Source organism: Hemitrygon akajei, chromosome 5 (genome assembly GCF_048418815.1).
Source record: "Hemitrygon akajei chromosome 5, sHemAka1.3, whole genome shotgun sequence".
In the NCBI taxonomy this organism is placed as follows: Eukaryota; Metazoa; Chordata; class Chondrichthyes; order Myliobatiformes; family Dasyatidae; genus Hemitrygon; species Hemitrygon akajei.
In genome coordinates, this window is record NC_133128.1 from 40,873,120 (window position 1) to 40,893,419 (window position 20,300).

The 20,300-nt window shown below is 43.3% G+C and overlaps 1 protein-coding gene across 3 annotated transcripts in view; it reads right to left on the reverse strand.

Moving 5' to 3' along the window:
- LOC140727672 (uncharacterized) overlaps window positions 1-20,300 on the reverse strand; it is a 55,079-nt gene that overhangs the window by 33,636 nt on the left and 1,143 nt on the right. Inside the window, exon 1 of one of the 3 annotated variants that reach the window (XM_073045310.1) lies at window positions 19,554-19,722. The exons of 1 other annotated variant lie outside the window; for it this stretch is intronic. The gene's annotated coding sequence lies outside the window, so the exon portion shown is untranslated. Of the gene's footprint in view, window positions 1-13,064; window positions 13,151-19,553; window positions 19,723-20,300 lie in introns of those variants that run through there. One more of the 3 variants, XM_073045309.1, reaches the window with a different exon arrangement.

Consider the following 20,300-nt stretch of genomic DNA (forward strand, 5'->3'; position numbering starts at 1 on the left):
ATTTTGCCCAAATTAGTAAAGGGGGAAATGTTTTTAAATTTTACCTCATTGTTAAGTAGTATATCACATTTTTATATTAAAAGAGTGGCATTATTGTCTTTTCAACCGCCTGTGGTAAAAGAGTCTGGAACTGCTAATTAGAACAACATAAATCAAAATCCCACAGAGACCAAACATTTAAGCACCACTACTCCCATTCCCAGTATTTCTTTAGCTCTTGGCTATAGCGCTCAGCTATAGTTGCTCATATGGAGCAACTGATGGAAAAAAGTGAAGATTCTGAAGGGATTAAGGGGAAATAAGTTGTCGGAAATGGAATACGCAGTCAGGGTCAAACCATTCTGCCAATGGAACATCCTGAACTGGGAGTGTTTTGGTAAGTGATAAATTATGATCAAATGGCTCTTTTACAAAGCTTCGTATGGTATTATACATATAGCCAAGCTAGTTCTCAAAAAAAATAGCAATATGCATAAAAATTATTGTTGGATCTGTGATTTTTCATACAAACTGATGTGTTGACCCAGCTAACAGATGTTTCTACATTTAGTCTCGTTCACTGGTTTGTGGAAGTGAGGGGCCTTGGAACGGAATGCAATTGTGCAAGACATTGTGACTTCATTCTGAGGTCTTGTAATCTACTCAGCTCAGTGGTGATAGCTCGTTATCTTGGAAAAAAATCTGAACAAGAAGTGTTGAGCAAACAAAAAGCAACAGAAGCCTGCTCTGCTGAGAAACTGTCCTTTCCTATGAATGTGCTTTAAAAAACATTGCATCTAATTCTCAGTGAGACCACTAAGCAAATTTTGAAAGAACTAGAAGGTAGAAACACTTTTATCAAACATGTTACTTTATAAAGAATCTGAAAGCAAATGCCAGATTGTATTCTATCCTACTGCCAAACTTAAAACTGAATATTAGCTCAGGTTAAAATGATTTCTCAAGTATGGTGGTGCACGTTTTAAGTCAAGAAATTATTTTTGGACAATAAAGAGACAGGTAAAGTACTGGAAAGAAACTAATGAATAGATATGCATTAAAAGTGAAACAAAAACGTTCAACCATTTTATTTTAGGGAAAAAACAGATGCTGGAAGACAAATAACAACAGTAAACCATATAACAATTACAGCACGGAAACAGGCCATCTCGGCCCTTCTAGTCCATGCTGAATGCTTACTCTCACCTAGTCCCACTGACCCGCACTCAGCCCATAACCCTCCATTCCTTTCCTATCCATATACCTATCCAATTTTACTTTAAATGACAATACCAAACCTGCCTCTACCACTTCTACTGGAAGCTCGTTCCACACAGCTACCACTCTCTGAGTAAAGAAATTCCCCCTAGTGTTACCCCTAAACTTTTGCCCCCTAACTCTCAACTCATGGCCTCTTGTTTGAATCTCCCCGACTCTCAATGGAAAAAGCCTATCCACGTCAACTCTATCTATTCCCCTCATAATTTTAAATACCTCTCTCAAGTCCCCCCTCAACCTTCTACGCTCATGCTGGAAATACTCCGTAAAGACAGCATCTGTGGAAAGAGACACAGTGTTAGATTCCCTGATTGAAGACCCTTCATCAGAACTGGGAAAGTCGAAAAACATATTAGCGTTATGTTGTAGTGGATGGGAATGGACAGGTATACAAGGGCAAGGTTAGCGTATCAGAGGTGATCACATTGCTTATGGAGCTGTCTAGGTGACAGATCAATGAGGCAAGTTGGAGATAACCTGGGATCAAATTATTCTTTAATATAGCTTTCGTATTTGACTGCTTCTTACATTTCATATTGGCTTTAAGGAATTATGTACTTTTGCAGTGTCAAAGGCACCGCTCATTCCGTTCTACCTCGCACTGTACTCAGTACATTGTCACGTTCTATGTGAACACTTTTTTCCAGGAAGTAGCAAATGTTGTGCTTGAATCATAGAGTACTGTGCAAAACTTTTGTGCAAGGTTGCCTGATTCAAAGCAATTGGTTTATTGATCACAGAATACCTCTCTGGTACTTCCCACTCCCTTCCCCTTTTCCTAACCATGATTCCGCTCTCCCTGCCCCCTTCCCATTTTCAGTCCACATAGAGACCCATATCAGATTCAGGTTTATCATCACTCACAAATGTCATGAAACTTTTTTTGTGGCAGCAATACAGAGCAATACATAAAATTACTACAGTATCGTGTTCAGCTTTGACATTTTCAATCCTCCACAGTGCTTATAACTTAGCAACTAGAGTCCAGACCAACAGAACATGAGGGAAGTACCGGGTTAGTGAGCATTTACATCATTGTCCCGGTCAACAAACATATCTGGATCCATTATTGATAAAATTCACTTAACTTGGAAAATGACTTCAGCACCTTTGGATTCTAATTCTGACCAAAACCAGAAGCCTAGATTTAAATGTGGAAAGGGGACAAATTTTCAGCATCATGACTACTCTGAGCTTTTGCTTAATGCTGCCAGATAATTCCATCATCGTTCCACTGATTAGAGTCCTATTCTTATTTCAAAGTACTGCACACACAAGGAAGCAGTCTCATGTTGAAGACTCTGGAGCAGAAGATTCAAATGACATCCTACAATGAACACGAGGCAGGATACCCAGTGGTGGCAGGAATACACGAGGCAGGATACCCAATGGTGGCAGGAATACACGAGGCAGGATACCCAATGGTGGCAGGAATACACGAGGCAGGATGCCCAGTGGTGGCAGGAATACACGAGGCAGGATGCCCAGTGGTGGCAGGAATACACGAGGCAGGATGCCCAGTGGTGGCAGGAATACACGAGGCAGGATGCCCAGTGGTGGCAGGAATACACGAGGCAGGATACCCAGTGGTGGCAGGAATACACGAGGCAGGATGCCCAGTGGTGCCAGCAATACACGAGGCAGGATGCCCAGTGGTGCCAGGAATACACGAGGCAGGACGCCCAGTGGTGGCACGAATACACGAGGCAGGACGCCCAGTGGTGGCAGGAATACACGAGGCAGGATTCCCAGTGGTGGCACGAATACACGAGGCATGATACCCAGTGGTGGCACGAATACACGAGGCAGGATACCCAGTGGTGGCAGGAATACACGAGGCAGGATGCCCAGTGGTGCCAGGAATACACGAGGCAGGATACCCAGTGGTGGCAGGAATACACGAGGCAGGATGCCCAGTGGTGGCACGAATACACGAGGCAGGATGCCCAGTGGTGGCACGAATACACGAGGCAGGATGCCCAGTGGTGCCAGGAATACACGAGGCAGGATGCCCAGTGGTGGCACGAATACACGAGGCAGGATGCCCAGTGGTGACAGGAATACACGAGGCAGGATACCCAGTGGTGGCAGGAATACACGAGGCAGGATACCCAGTGGTGCCAGGAATACACGAGGCAGGATTCCCAGTGGTGGCACGAATACACGAGGCAGGATGCCCAGTGGTGGCACGAATACACGAGGCAGGATGCCCAGTGGTGGCACGAATACACGAGGCAGGATGCCCAGTGGTGACAGGAATACACGAGGCAGGATTCCCAGTGGTGGCACGAATACACGAGGCAGGATGCCCAGTGGTGGCAGGAATACACGAGGCAGGACTCCCAGTGGTGGCAGGAATACACGAGGCAGGATGCCCAGTGGTGGCAGGAATACACGAGGCAGGATGCCCAGTGGTGACAGGAATACACGAGGCAGGATACCCAGTGGTGGCAGGAATACACGAGGCAGGATTCCCAGTGGTGCCAGGAATACACGAGGCAGGATTCCCAGTGGTGGCACGAATACACGAGGCAGGATTCCCAGTGGTGGCAGGAATACACGAGGCAGGATGCCCAGTGGTGGCACGAATACACGAGGCAGGATACCCAGTGGTGGCAGGAATACACGAGGCAGGATTCCCAGTGGTGGCACGAATACACGAGGCAGGATGCCCAGTGGTGGCACGAATACACGAGGCAGGATGCCCAGTGGTGGCACGAATACACGAGGCAGGATGCCCAGTGGTGGCAGGAATACACGAGGCAGGATACCCAGTGGTGGCAGGAATACACGAGGCAGGATACCCAGTGGTGGCAGGAATACACGAGGCAGGATACCCAGTGGTGGCAGGAATACACGAGGCAGGATACCCAGTGGTGGCAGGAATACACGAGGCAGGATACCCAGTGGTGGCAGGAATACACGAGGCAGGATACCCAGTGGTGGCACGAATACACGAGGCAGGATACCCAGTGGTGGCAGGAATACACGAGGCAGGATACCCAGTGGTGGCAGGAATACACGAGGCAGGATACCCAGTGGTGGCAGGAATACACGAGGCAGGATACCCAGTGGTGGCAGGAATACACGAGGCAGGATGCCCAGTGGTGGCACGAATACACGAGGCAGGATGCCCAGTGGTGGCACGAATACACGAGGCAGGATACCCAGTGGTGGCAGGAATACACGAGGCAGGATGCCCAGTGGTGGCAGGAATACACGAGGCAGGATACCCAGTGGTGGCAGGAATACACGAGGCAGGATGCCCAGTGGTGGCACGAATACACGAGGCAGGATACCCAGTGGTGGCAGGAATACACGAGGCAGGATGCCCAGTGGTGGCAGGAATACACGAGGCAGGATGCCCAGTGGTGGCAGGAATACACGAGGCAGGATGCCCAGTGGTGGCAGGAATACACGAGGCAGGACGCCCAGTGGTGGCAGGAATACACGAGGCAGGATTCCCAGTGGTGGCACGAATACACGAGGCATGATACCCAGTGGTGGCACGAATACACGAGGCAGGATACCCAGTGGTGGCAGGAATACACGAGGCAGGATGCCCAGTGGTGCCAGGAATACACGAGGCAGGATACCCAGTGGTGGCACGAATACACGAGGCAGGATTCCCAGTGGTGACAGGAATACACGAGGCAGGATGCCCAGTGGTGACAGGAATACACGAGGCAGGATACCCAGTGGTGGCAGGAATACACGAGGCAGGATGCCCAGTGGTGGCAGGAATACACGAGGCAGGATGCCCAGTGGTGGCAGGAATACACGAGGCAGGATGCCCAGTGGTGGCAGGAATACACGAGGCAGGATGCCCAGTGGTGGCACGAATACACGAGGCAGGATTCCCAGTGGTGGCAGGAATACACGAGGCAGGATTCCCAGTGGTGGCACGAATACACGATGCAGGATACCCAGTGGTGGCACGAATACACGAGGCAGGATTCCCAGTGGTGACAGGAATACACGAGGCAGGATGCCCAGTGGTGGCAGGAATACACGAGGCAGGATGCCCAGTGGTGGCAGGAATACACGAGGCAGGATGCCCAGTGGTGGCACGAATACACGAGGCAGGATGCCCAGTGGTGGCACGAATACACGAGGCAGGATTCCCAGTGGTGGCAGGAATACACGAGGCAGGATGCCCAGTGGTGGCACGAATACACGAGGCAGGATTCCCAGTGGTGACAGGAATACACGAGGCAGGATGCCCAGTGGTGACAGGAATACACGAGGCAGGATACCCAGTGGTGGCAGGAATACACGAGGCAGGATTCCCAGTGGTGGCAGGAATACACGAGGCAGGATGCCCAGTGGTGGCACGAATACACGAGGCAGGATACCCAGTGGTGGCAGGAATACACGAGGCAGGATTCCCAGTGGTGGCAGGAATACACGAGGCAGGATTCCCAGTGGTGGCACGAATACACGAGGCAGGATGCCCAGTGGTGGCACGAATACACGAGGCAGGATACCCAGTGGTGGCAGGAATACACGAGGCAGGATTCCCAGTGGTGGCACGAATACACGAGGCAGGATTCCCAGTGGTGGCACGAATACACGAGGCAGGATTCCCAGTGGTGGCAGGAATACACGAGGCAGGATACCCAGTGGTGGCAGGAATACACGAGGCAGGATTCCCAGTGGTGGCACGAATACACGAGGCAGGATACCCAGTGGTGGCACGAATACACGAGGCAGGATGCCCAGTGGTGGCAGGAATACACGAGGCAGGATACCCAGTGGTGGCAGGAATACACGAGGCAGGATACCCAGTGGTGGCAGGAATACACGAGGCAGGATACCCAGTGGTGGCAGGAATACACGAGGCAGGATACCCAGTGGTGGCAGGAATACACGAGGCAGGATACCCAGTGGTGGCAGGAATACACGAGGCAGGATACCCAGTGGTGGCAGGAATACACGAGGCAGGATACCCAGTGGTGGCACGAATACACGAGGCAGGATACCCAGTGGTGGCAGGAATACACGAGGCAGGATGCCCAGTGGTGGCAGGAATACACGAGGCAGGATACCCAGTGGTGGCAGGAATACACGAGGCAGGATACCCAGTGGTGGCACGAATACACGAGGCAGGATACCCAGTGGTGGCAGGAATACACGAGGCAGGATGCCCAGTGGTGGCACGAATACACGAGGCAGGATACCCAGTGGTGGCAGGAATACACGAGGCAGGATGCCCAGTGGTGGCACGAATACACGAGGCAGGATACCCAGTGGTGGCAGGAATACACGAGGCAGGATGCCCAGTGGTGGCACGAATACACGAGGCAGGATACCCAGTGGTGGCACGAATACACGAGGCAGGATGCCCAGTGGTGGCAGGAATACACGAGGCAGGATGCCCAGTGGTGGCAGGAATACACGAGGCAGGATGCCCAGTGGTGGCAGGAATACACGAGGCAGGATACCCAGTGGTGGCAGGAATACACGAGGCAGGATGCCCAGTGGTGGCAGGAATACACGAGGCAGGATACCCAGTGGTGACAGGAATACACAAGGCAGGATTCCCAGTGGTGGCAGGAATACACGAGGCAGGATACCCAGTGGTGGCAGGAATACACGAGGCAGGACTCCCAGTGGTGGCAGGAATACACGAGGCAGGATACCCATTGGTGGCAGGAATACACGAGACAGGACTCCCAGTGGTGGCAGGAATACACGAGACAGGATACCCAGTGGTGGCAGGAATACACGAGGCAGGACTCCCAGTGGTGGCAGGAATACACGAGGCAGGACGCCCAGTGGTGGCAGGAATACACGAGGCAGGACGCCCAGTGGTGGCAGGAATACACGAGGCAGGATACCCAGTGGTGGCAGGAATACACGAGGCAGGATACCCAGTGGTGCCAGGAATACACGAGGCAGGATACCCAGTGGTGGCAGGAATACACGAGGCAGGATGCCCAGTGGTGGCAGGAATACACGAGGCAGGATACCCAGTGGTGGCAGGAATACACGAGGCAGGATGCCCAGTGGTGGCAGGAATCAGGTTTCTGCTATCTACCCTTCCAGGCTAACATGGAAAGAGTGACAATGTGTATTTCTTTCAAAGAGATAGCATGAATATGTTTGCATTGACTGATTGTCACCTGTACCAAAATACATTGAAAACCTCGCCTTGCATAATGCCAATACAGATCAAGTGTACTGTATGATAATACACTCAGCAGGAATAATGCAACAAGAATAATGCAAAATAAAGTGTAAAAGCTACCAAAAAACTGCTGTGTAGGTGAACAATAAAGTGCAAGATCACTATGAGGTGGATTCTGAGGCCAAGAGTCTGTCTGATCATACAAGAAGTCCATTGCAGGGTCTCGTAATAGTGGGATAGAAGCTGTCCTCACGCCTAGTGGAGTCTTTTTTATCGTCTGCCCATCGGGAGAGTGGAGAAGACAGAGTGTCCAGGGTGGGCAGGGTCTCTGATTACACTGGCTGCTTTACGAGGCAGTGAGAAATATAGACAGACTCCATGAAGAGGAGGCTGGTTCCTGCAACCACAACTCCCTGCAGTTCCTTACCGTCACGGGCAGGGCAGTTGCCATACCAAGCTGTTACACGTCCAGACAGAATGCTTAATGGAACTTGATGGGCTGAATGGACTCTTGAGCAATAAGATTTTGTGATTCTAAGAATACTTATTATTTGTATCAATCTGAGAGAACACGATTAATTATCGACAGCTGATTTCTGCAGGGCCTCCTTTTGTTGGTGACGGTCTGTGGCCTTACCTTGCCCCTTTTTTCTTAAAAGAAGAGCTTACATTGATACATTTACTTTATTGTAGCTTGGTTCAGTCATTCCCAAAGCTTTCATCCCATCCAAAAGGAATACAGAGGCTGAATAGATTCATGGTATTAGCACGAGACCTCAAACACTGCCTCATTATTGCTCACTATGGTGTCCCTCTGGTTTCAATGCCCTTTATTTGTGCATCTGTGCTGATCATGGTGCATTTAAGTAAAAAGGCATAAAACTAATTCCTTCATGTCTACAAGTCATATATTCATCTGTGCTGAGGATGGTGCATTTAAACCAGTTCCTTCACGTCTACAAGTCCCATATCGTTCTAGTGTTGTACTACTACAAGTTTTATCACATCGGTCTCAGACAGCCAGCAGCGACATCATAGAAAAGTTCAACAAATTTCACAAGCAAACACTGCTAAGTGTAAAATGTGGCACATATTTACTAAATGTAATTTAAAAACTGGAGGGCAGTTGATTGCAGTTACCCTACACATCTGGCTACATATGGTCTTTCTCATCAATGCTTTGCCTCTTAACTGTTGCTGTTGTATGAGTTTCCACCACCTCCCCCGGCAGCATATTCCAAGCACCTACCATTCTCTTGTGTAAAACAATAACATTTACCTTATAAATCTCATTAAAACTATTCCTCTCTCCTTAAAGTTACAACCCCCCCTAGTAGTTGATATTTCTATCCTAGGAAAAAGTCTCAGACTACCTACCCTGCCTATGCCTCTCATAATTTTATAAATCTTAGTCAGTTCACTCTCACCCTATGAAGTTAGGAAACATCTTGATGAACCTCTTTTACACCACAGCCTATACATATTTCCTATAATGCGATGACTAGAACTGCACACAAGACTTCAAATGTGGCCTGGCCTAAGTTTTATACAGCTACAACATGACTTTCCGATGTTTATACTCGAAGGCAAGCATACTCTACCACCCTATTTACATGTGTTGTCACTGTCAGGAAGCTATGGGCTTTCATGGCTACCTGGAGAAGAATTGCAGTGTTGTACACTTTGATAATAAATGAACCTTTGAATTTGCACCTTAAGTTCTGCCTGCACATATACTGAATATCAAACTAAATGATGTAACTTCAGGGAAGCCCAATAACGTGGTCAAGTTCCCAGAGCAAGTTTACAAAGACAAATTTTCATAGACATCTGCTTGATTTCCCCTCTTCCATCCAGAGTTGCTGTGAACTTTGACATTCCCTTTAGCTTGGCCGAGTTTAATTAGCCCAGCATTAATTGGGAACTGAAGGAGGCATGAACAGCTGAACTCGAGAATACTTCTGAAATCCAAAACAGATTAGGACACATAGCATTCTGCTGAAATATCACCTTAGGTTAAAGGCATGATGCCTTGTCTGAAGTGCCGCTATTTCCATGAGATATTGAACTAAACTCCAAATATCTGTTTAGAGAAATATATTTCTATTTGACCTACCACCATTTTCAAACCCAATCATTCATTCTTTCCCCTGCTGCTCATCATACATACCTTCATACAAAGTTTTCTTGGTCATGTGCTTACCTAGATGGCAGAATTAATTCAGAAATAACCCATTGATGAAAAAGTACATTAGAAGTTGACTTAAAACCAAATAAAACCACATAGCTTAACTGGTCATTGTAAATTGTCCTGTGGTTAGGTTAGGACAGGGGTTGCTGGGCACTGAGGTTCAAAGAGCCGGAAAGGCCCATTTTGTGCTGCATGGCTAAATAAAAATAAAATAAACAGGCTTCAGATTGCACATGCCCTCACTGATGGGGCAGAATTCTTCTTTTCCCAGTATTTTCAATTCTGGCTCCAATCACCAGTCCAGCAGTGGCTCTCATTGAATTCATCCCCCTGATCTCCATCACAACTTCTGGAGCTAATGAACTACCCCACTCTCCAAATGAAGCTCCAAACCTCAAACCTCCATCTCCTGTGTCCTCCCCCTCCAACATTACTCAAACCTACCCAAGTTCCTTTGCTCACTCCACAAGGGTAGAGTGAGTGAAGAAAAATATTCTGTGCACAAATTAAGCCAGACCTAATCATTGCCTCCTATAACAACATGGGCCTTGGATGCTGCAGAATTTTATACCTTTGAAGAAAAGGAGGTTAATAAGTGATCTGGTAGAGGTGTAGAAGATGTTGAGAGGGATAGATCAAGTGGAAAGCTGGAGATTTTTACCCCCAGGCTAATATGAGGAGGTATAATTTTAAGGTGACTGGAGGAAAGTATAGGGGAAAATGTCAGCAGTGTTTTTTTTAAAAACATAAGAGTGTGGCAGGAGAATGGTAGAGGGATATGCATTTGTGGCATTTGAGAACCTCTTAAATAAGCACATGGATGATAGAAAAATGGAGGGATATGTAGGAGGGAGGTGTTAGATTAAGCTTAGAGTAGGTTAAATGTCAGCACAATATTATGGGCTGAAGAACCTGCACTGTGCTGTAATGTTCTATGTTTTAAATCCAGTACAAGTTGCAAATATTTAATAATCAATCATGCGCAGGTTGAAGTATGTGGCAAATTTGAAATTAAACAGGGGAACTGAATCACTCTGAGTAAAGCAATGCCCAGTATAAAACTTGCTTTTAGAAAAAACATATCCAAGATATGAACATTTAAAATCAATTACATTCTACACTTCCAACACACACGTGGGAGTATCCAGCAAATTAAGACATCACAGCGCGGCTCTGAAACAGCAAGCCTGGTTATGGAAATATTTCACATATTATCACATCCCACAAGATAGAAATTCAGTGAATATACTATAGATTTCCCTTATAAAACAGACAACTTTTCATGCTGGTTTTAATGGACAAATTCAATATCTGCATTATATGTGTTTAATACCCAGATAACAGGCAAACATCAGACTGAAAACTGGCCTGTACAGCTGGACACCAAAACTATTTCCAAGGATGGAAGTGATCAGGAAGATTCACCTTCAGCATTCAAGTAATTCTAACCCACGAAGTTTTTAATGACAATTTCACCATTTCCTGATTACAGTCCACATAGACCAGACTTTCTTGAAACCTAGTAAATTTATTAGCAAAGTAGTTGTACATCACTACTACGGTCAGAGTCATTTTCTTGTGGGCATTCACAGGAACAAAGAAATACAATAAGATCAATGAAAAGCTACCCAAATACTGTCAAACAACGTTGAAAAGACAAACTCAAAATCTGACAAAGAAATAATACTGAGCACGAGGAAATCTGCAGATGCTGGAAATTCAAGCAACACACACTATAGTGAGAGCATGAGTTGTACAGTCCATTGGTCCACTGTCGTAGTGAGTAAAGTTATCCATGCTGGTTCAGGAGCCTGATGGCTGAAGGCTACTAACTGCTTCTGAGCCTGGTGGATGGGACCCAGGGCTCCTGTGCCCCCTTCCTGATGACAGCAACGGGAAGAGAGTGTGTCCTGAACCACGGGGATCCTCGATGGTCGACGCTGCTTTCTTGTGACCGCACTCCTTATAGACGTGCTTAACGGTGGGAGCGCTTTTCCTGGGATGGACTGGAATATATCCAATGCTTCTTGTAGGCTTTTCCATTCAAGGGCATTAGTCTACTGTATTGTGGCGATTCCTGACCTTCTATATGTTTTCAAGACTTGGGCTATAGGCAACAAGCATTTCAGGTGCAGAAAAAAGATATGAGGGCCATCAGCTCCCCCAAGTACTCCAAATCCTCGTGAAGAATAAATGCAGCAATATCAGCATCATCACGCCAGCAAACGTCTCCAGTAAGGAGGCCCTGAATACATTCGTTCAGCTCTGAGGGAAAACCATGCTAGGAAAATGTTCAAAAACTCTCTGAAAATGCATTCACCCTACTTCCCTCCTGGGCATTCCTAATTTGTGATTGCTCAGAAAACAAGAGAAATGAGTCCACATATTAAAAGCAGAGGAAAGCAGTGCCCCTCTTCTCAAACAGCCGATCCCCAGACTTGGCAGGAGTTCCACTGGAAACCTGCAGTTCCCACTATGGGCTCAGTGATCTCAGGGGAAGAATAGATACTGATCACTATGGAGGGGAAGCCAAAGAGGGGAGCTGAGAATGATACTTTTGTACCCTAATATTCGGGCTCCTTGGCAGCATATCTGAAATTGCAGTGCATCTATTTTGGACATAGGTCCTGTATGTCTTTTCCACTACTTTTAGTCATGCAGCAGGGGGCAAGAAGCGTAACAATGAAGTGGAAAATGTACTTCAATCTGAATAAATGTACCTTATTCAGATTGCCGTTCTGTACTCACTGGCACCTGTTTTCATGCCTACGACACAACTATGTTCAAAATGCAGGTACTTCGGGCAGTCTGTTCATGATACGTTTTTAAAAGTCATAAATTTCCAAATCTAAGTTTTATAATTTTTTAAAACTATTCTTAGGATGTTCAAGATTTAATGTTACTTAGAAATACTGCACTATATTCTTTGTACACTCCACTAATCATTATACCAGGCATTGTTAAAAAAGGTTGTCACTTCATTCAAGCATGTCAACAACTAAACATGTTAACTGACAAAGTTAACCTACCAAGTTTAGACACAAGAATTCTCATTGGGAATTTTATTGCTTAATTTAATTTCCATAAAGTATCAGACATGCCATCTACAAAAAAAAAGTAAAGGCAAACCGATACAATGAAAAGCATCTGGAATTCTTGTATCTCAGAAGAGAGTGGAGTCAGAATATTTGTGGAGTTGATATGAATGAGCAAACCAGTGATAAATTTTACAGAAAGTTGTTCACCACTAGAAAGAATGTACCTTTTTAAATTGTTTCTCTTAGTTTGTTATTAGCAATTAAAATGTCAAACTCAAGAAATATTATAAAATAAACCATACAACATTCTCATTACTAAGTTGAAAAGTAGTGCAACATTAGAATATAATTAGCAACCTAGTAACAAAAAATCAAATCATTATGATTACAAATTGCAGTGGCTTCTCAAAATATAAAAAAAATAACACCATTTTAAAGAGAGACTTACAACATTAATTTGCCTAGAGGCTCGTCATAGATGCAACATGCTTGTGACTGAAGGCAAAATGTTTCAGCTGTAATCACTAAATGCTATCAGTCCTTATTTGATCAACTAACAGGAAACACACTTATTTCAAAGAAAAGGTCACCAACCTGAACTGCTACTCTAGTTCTCTTTCCCTTTCCAAATGCTGCTCATTGACTATCCTGTTTTTGCCCTGACATTGGTTCAAATTTTTACAACAATTTTCTGTTCCATTTCATAAAATTACCTTCTGTTTATGGAGATATTATTGACTATCAGCCAAACAACAGATTGAAGCAATTTCATGCAATTTGGTTTCATTAGTAGAATGATAGCAAATCAGCCAATCATGCTTCACAATTAAAGAGAAAAATTCTTAACCATGCTATAATAAATACACTGGATTCCAGTTAATTGGGACAAAATCAGTACATTTTGGCCCAATTAAGCCACTCCTACAATTAGCCAATTTCATGGGAATAGTTAAAAATGTTTAAAAAGACAAAATGAGTAACAAATTATGTATTTAAAAGAAATGCAGAACAAATTAGAATACTACCATCATTGCTGCAGTACTACAAAACTGTGTATTAGTTCCTAATACTGATCAACAGAGGAATTCATCCATGTCACTGTAAATTAATGAAATCAGTTCAAACACCTTATGCAGATAATGTCTTCATACAACTGTTGACAACTGCATCCTCCAAATCCACATTTCCATTGTAACGTTCAAGATGACTGTCCGTACCTTCAAATTCTTCATACGTTCTAACTTTTTGAAGTAGTGAAATCATTCCAGCTTAGGAGAATCAATGGCGCCTAACAGTGACTCCTTTGCTGGCATCTTCGGATACAGCTCTGTTTCCATCTTTAATATCTCTATTTTTCCCTTTCAGGGTTCTTTTGAAGACCCTGACCTGGAGTTACACGCTGACTTCGGTTCTTTGTGGGAATGGGACCCGCTCTCAGGGCTTCACGACTGGCTGTTATTTGGCACGCCAAGAGCACAGCCTAAGGGTTTCATTCACCTCTGAAGGCCCAAGATTTTGTGTCTCTGGAGACGGGGGATCAGAGGTCGGTGTCCAGGCAGGATATCAGTGTGTTGTGGGAGTCAGAATATCTAAGGCTTTGGGCACAGAGCTCAGGAAAAAGCAGCGCAATGGACTTTTAACATCATAAACCAGTGAGTTGTTTGTTATGTCTCCCCTCTCACTTTGAAACAGAGACACCTCTTTCTCCCTTATTGGGGAGGGAGAGAGAGCCTGTGGTATGTCGAATACCAGGTGAATGAGTATTCTTTGGAGAACTGCAAGTCTGCGTCTTTGCTGTTGCTTTGCTGCATGCATGAGTGCTCGGTACTGGGTATGGATGTTTTTTTTGCTGCTGGGCAGAGGGGGGATCCATCCTTGCTGCCACTTATGCGTGGGAGGGAGGGGAGCTGGGGAGGGTCTTTGGGGTTCTAACATTTAACTGTCATTCATTTTTTAGGGACACTCCCCTGTTTCTCATGGATGTTCTGTGAAGAAAAAGCATTTCAGGATGTATATTGTATACATTTCTCCAACATTAAATGTACCTTTGAAACCTTTTCATTCCCAGCGTTTCTGGCATCCCCGAGTCTAAATGTTGAAACCACAGTGAGCAAAACAGTTCTGAATTGTCTTTCTGCTTATTTCTCACCAACTATCAGTGACAAAAATCACTGATTTTTGAACGCAAACATATGCTATTTAAAAACAATTTGCTCAAAGCACAGTGTTGTGTTTGGTGTGCATGCAGGTGCACGTGACTGACACTAGTTAGAAACTGTTTGGAAACAATCTCCTGCTCCAATTTCATGGCATCGTGTCCCAAGTAAATGAAGGGAATCCTGGCTCGTTTCTCGATTAGGTTTTGTTCTTTAAGTGTTGTCCCAAATAAGTGGCTGCCCCAATAACTGATGGCCTAATTAACTGGAATTAATTGTATTAGTTTTATATGGTGTTTGATTGCATGAAAAGACAGTCACATATGTTAAGAATGTATGTTTAAACAAAAAAGAACTCACTCTTTTCAGGGAACAAGATATATAGATAGATAAATAAGATTTGAGATAATTTGAGAAAGAACAAAGAGAGGTGAGAAGAAATTAATGTTATAATGTCATCCATTGCTAAAATCCAAAATACATTAGTTGAAAGCATATTGGTTATAGATTGGATATAGTTACTTTCAAAAGGAAACAATATACATTTGTGAGAGAAAAAAATACTTAGGAGCAAAATAACAGATTAAAGTTTACAAAAAGCCTGCACAAGGACCATGGTTGTATGGAGCTATCCTATGTAACCATGGATAAATGGTGCAAGGGACGGATCTCTAATATCATGCACTTCACTAATTTGTTTTGGAATGCTGAGACCTTGAGTTAAAACTGGAAACACTGGAAACACTTGACAGATCAGGCAACATTTTTCCATTTTACACCGTGAAGTTTTTCCAGGGCTTTATGTTCTTATTTCAGAATTTCCAGCATCTGCATAATTTATTAAGATATTTTTACATTCTGAATGAATAAGATTAATTATGTCAAGCTTATGTAATTCATTAATCTAAAAATAATGCTCTAGTCCTTGACCTATGACAGTGGCTTTATTAACTAAGGATCTTGAGGGAGAATGAGTGGACTTTTCAGAGATGTGCTAAAGATCATAAATGAGAAAGAAAAAGGAAATTAGTGCAAATTTTTGATACGGGGTAGTTATGTACATTATATCCAGAGTTGTTTCGGTCAAGATTTAAATAGACATCAGGGAATATTTGCACTATAGAGTTAGGAAATAGACTAAGTAATGTCATTAGAATGATTTACACAAAATAAAACAAAATTTTTAAACATGTAAATGGTAAAATATGTATTCAGGCACCTTTATTCTGGACATAATGTGAGAGTTGTGTAAAACAATAATCCAAAAGCAAAATACTACGTATACAATAAATCATAAATTAAATCAAAAAATCTGGAAATACTCAGAAGATCAGACAGCATCTGTGGGAGAAAATCTGACAGAGATATGAGCATATCTGCAGACTATTTATAGGGCACTAGGTTGCTCTAATGTAAAGATTTGTATTGTATCTTACATTACTTTGTTCATGCTTGCAAATACTGAACTATTCAAAGTAGTTTTTTATCAAAGTACGTATATGTCACCATATGTCACACTGAGATTCATTTTCTTGTGGGCATTCGCAGTAAGTACAAAGAAACACAATAGAGTCAATGAAAAACTGCACACAACAAGATGGACAAACAACCAATGTGCAAAAAAAACAACATACTGTGTAGGTACAAAAAGAAGGAAAACACCAAACAAAATAATAATAAATAAGTAAGCAATAAATATTGAGAACATGAGTCATTGAAAGTGAGTCCATAAGTGTGGGAACAGCTCAGTGTCTGGGTGAATGAAGTTGAGTAAAGATATCCTCTCTGCTTCAAGAGTCTGATGGTTGAGGGGTAATAACTGTTCCTGAACCTGGTAGCGTTGGTCCTGAGGCTCCTGTACCTCCTTCCTGATGGCAGCAGCGAGAAGAGAGCATGGCCTGGGTGGTGGGGGTCCTTTATAATCGATGAGTGTTCTTTATAGATACGCTCAGTGGTGGGGGAGGCTTTACCCCTGATGGAGGGGCTGTATCCACTATATCTTGTCCGCTTTTCCATTCAAAGGCACTGGTGCTTCCATACCAGGCTGTGATGCGACCGGTCAGTTGTACTCCCCACCGTTCACTTCTAGAAGTTTGTCAAAGCTTTAGATTACATGCCAAATCTGTACAAACTACCGTAGTAGAGGTGCTGCCATGCTTTCTCTGTAATGACAATTACGTGCTGGGCCCAGGACAGATCCTCTGAAATCATAATACCAAGGAATTTAAATTTTAAAGCTGACCACCTCTGCTCCTTGTGATGACTGGCTCATGGACCTGCAGTTTCCTTCTCTTGCAGTCAATAATCAGCTCCTTGATCTTGCTGATGTAACTGAGAGGTGGTTGTTGTGGCATATTTCAGCCTCCCTCCTATATGCTGATTTGTCACCACCTTTGATTTGGCCAACGACAGTGGTGTTGTCAGCAAGCTTAAATATGGCTTTGGAGCTTAGGCTGACAGTTATAAGTATAATGCCTGTATATATTTAGAAATGTGCTTAGTTTTTATAATATCCATTCTGTCTTATTCAAAGAAAAGAATCATCAAGTAAACCGCAATTTCATGGTTGAAATTGTTTAAGTGCCAAGGTGGCTCATTATAAATTCAGGGTGTCTAGAGCAAGGATCAATCAGATTGCCATTCCTTCTGATCCATCAATGAATGTTAATCTGTGAAAGTCTATATTCCATTCAAAATATTATAACCCAGCCATTATGTCAAGGAGATTCTTTTCTCCATACACGCCCTATGAAAGTGTTTGTGCTTAAGTTAGAACAGCCAGCCAAAGCTTGCTTCAACTTGTTTGTAGAATCCTTCCTTATCATCTCTGGCTCTACATCACTGACTACAGTGCTGTTTTTCTGCTGTACCATCATTTCCCTGATCTTCAGAAAAGCTCCAGCTTCTCTGTAAAGTCTAAGTTCAGGCAGAATCCGTGGAACAATTAAGAAGAATGCAGCCCATTAAAACCTATTGGATATAAAGAGAATGTTTCCTACAATCAGGGAGTCTAGGACCGGAGGGGACAGCCACAGGATATTGGGATGTCCCTTTAGAACAGAGATGAGGAGTAGGTTCTTTATCCAGAGGGTGGTGAATGTGCAGTGTTCATTGCCACAGATGGCTGTGGGGGATAAGTCATTGGGTGTATTTTTTCTGCAGGTTGATAGGTTCTTCATTAGTAAAGGTATCAAAAGTTATGCTGAGAAGACAGGAGAATGGGGTTGAGAGGGATAATAAATCAGCCATGATGGAATGGCAGAGCAGACTCAATGGCCGAATGGCATAATTCTGTTCCTATGTCTTATGGTCTATCTGCAGAGGTGCTGTTTTAATTTTTTTTTCCATTTTTAAAAGTTACTGGCATCTATAAAGTTAATATCTGTTGCCGATTCCCAACCCATTCTAAATGCATACTTTGTGTATTCGAAGTGTATATAAGACCATAATAAGATTTTAAGATATAGGAGCAGAACTGGGCCATTTGGCCTATTGGATCTGCTCCACCATTTCATCATGGCTGATCCAATTTTCCTCTCAGCTCCAATCTCCTGCCTTCTCCCTGTATCTCTCCATGTCCTGACCAATCAAGAATCTGTCTGTCTCTGCCTTAAATATACATAAAGACTTGGCCTCCACAACTGCCTGTGGAAACGAACTCCACAGACTAACTGGTTGCCTTTACAGCACTTTAAGCCAAGCCATTATATGAATACTGTATAAATTTCATGACATATGCAGGTGATATTAAACCTGATTTTGATTCTAAACATCTAGAGCCGATTATTTCCAACCAAATTTGAAGTCTTAAAACTTTTGAAGTTGTATTGGATTTCTTAAAACTGATTTATTTTATCTTCATCACATATTGAATTTATGAATATTTGATGTTTGAATAGAAATTTAAGGAGTATTGTTGACTTTGAATTTGGCATTGAATTCTACTCCTATGTCTTATGGGCTTATAGTTCACAGATAGCTGAAACTCAGGTGCCTGAACAGATTGTAAAATCTACAGGAATAGTCAAATATTGTGGATTTGAGAATTATAAGATGGCAAACTTTTTGGGGCTATGTTTACCATAATAAATTGAAGGCCTCCTTCTGAGTTTTCTCGTTACATGATTCTGGACGGTAAGTCCTAACCCATACTTTGTAACTACAGCTGGAATTATCATTGACTATATTTATAGTTTTATTCCTAACAACTGCGTCAGAATAATACCAAAGTTTTGTGGAAATACCCAAAATATCTGATACTACAATTGCTGGACAACTTAACGCACAGTATGTGTTGAGAAATAATTTGACTAACTCAGTAAAGGATTGATAATAATAAATACTAAATAATCTAAATATGGAAGAATTCCTCCATGGCGTATTGTGGTAATCTTTATTAGCATTTTTATAGTTATGAATGAGTTGTTTACATATCAAAGCTTCATTCATGTCAGGTCCAAGGTCTAGTATTATACAATGGTGAATTTAACAGGCGTTTCCTGAAATGTCACACATCCTATTCAAGCCAACTTGGATGTGTTTTTAATGTTGTTGAAGTCTGTAGATGATCATGAGCAAGAGCAAAAATAAAGCAAGCAGCAACACTTTATAGTGACAATAGCAAGCTGGAATTCCATTCCATTCCACTGCCAATTCCAGTTCTCCCTAATGACCATTCCTCACATGACCATTGCCCAAGTTAGCAATGCCAACATGATTTAACAACAAGCAGCATTCCTGACAAGGCCGATTGTTTGCTTTTCTAAGAATCGTATACATACAGTTTCCAGCAGGACTCGCCCAGTAACAGCTTGGAATGGGAATCACGGGCTGCTATTAGCATCTCTGCCCAGACCAACACTTCGCGACGCTAGTGAGAATAGCGCCTTCAACATTAGCCCAAGAATAAATCTCGGGTCAACACGGGTTGAACGGACAATATCACTCCAATGCTTCAACTGAGCAAATATACCAATGAAAGTACGATTTCGTGCAATTTCTCTCACTTCTCCTTCAATCGCATCTTGATATAAACAACGAATTATTTATTAGTTTACTGTTAACATTTTTAAAATTCCTTCTCCAGTCCGTAGAAGGAATGCACAGAATATCCGGCAGTAAGCGCCTGTGCAGACTGAGATCTTAAACTCAACAGGGAGCCAATGACTAGGAAGAACTATTATAGGACTCTACGGAACAATATGACATCTGATTTTAAAAAGTATCCAATATCTTGAGAAACAAATAAAAACATTTGCAGAACTATTATCCTTCATTAAAGATTAAGTAAATGTATGCTTAAATGTTCTCTATGATATAGTAATTGCAAATTATTTTCACATATTATGAATATATTTTAACTACAATATGTAGGATTTCACTGGTAGGTCTGCCAGATTATTAAACACATTGGTTAAACTCTTCAGCATGCGTACCAGTTCATACAGGTTTTACTTTATCAGTGTCAACTTAAGGGGGAAAGTATCACGTTTCAGACAAGCAATCCACGTGATTCCGAACTTCGCATT